At 35.1% G+C, this 599-nt stretch overlaps 1 protein-coding gene across 1 annotated transcript in view; it reads left to right on the top strand.

The window, feature by feature from the left end:
• The window catches only part of PRRG4 (proline rich Gla (G-carboxyglutamic acid) 4 (transmembrane)), a 28,723-nt gene that overhangs the window by 7,930 nt on the left and 20,194 nt on the right, over positions 1-599 (top strand). The window lies entirely within an intron of this gene.

Below are 599 nucleotides of genomic sequence, written 5' to 3'. Positions count from 1 at the left end.
GAAATTAATTTTAATAATGTATTTAATTTAACCCAATATTCAAAAATCATTGAAAATATAAACAATATACAACATTATTGAGCTATTTCACATTTTTTTTTTTTTTCCCCATACTATGTCTTTGAACTCCTGTGTGTGTTTTACAGTTATACTACATCTCAATTTGGACTAGCCACATTTCAAGTTCTCAATAGCCATATGTGGCTGATGGCTACTATATTGGACAAAACAGCTCTAGAAGATTCAGACCTATTTGGAGAGATAATTAATTCATAGAAAAAATATCTTGGATGAAATGTGACTTCTCAAGGGGCTAAGAATAAATGCCCAACTTAAGGTCACTTACAAGTCAGTACGTATTAGCTTTCCAGACCTACTTTAATATAGTTTTCCTTTAGTAATGGTTAGCAGTGAGAAGTAACAACACTTTTAAATTCTTTCAGGCATTTCAGTGTGGTTCTCAAAGAGTTTCGGAATTCTAGTCTCAGTAATATGATCTGGCACAAAAATCACTTAAGTTTTTAGCTCTCTGGGAGGCCGAGGCGGGCGGATTGTTTGAGCTCAGGAGTTCGAAACCAGCCTGAGCAAGAGCGAGACCC

Source organism: Propithecus coquereli, unplaced genomic scaffold (assembly GCF_000956105.1).
Source record: "Propithecus coquereli isolate 6110/MARCELLA unplaced genomic scaffold, Pcoq_1.0 Scaffold30, whole genome shotgun sequence".
NCBI lineage: Eukaryota > Metazoa > Chordata > Mammalia > Primates > Indriidae > Propithecus > Propithecus coquereli.
The sequence above is the reverse complement of the archived record's forward strand: the minus strand, read 5'-3'. Positions and strand labels throughout refer to the sequence as shown.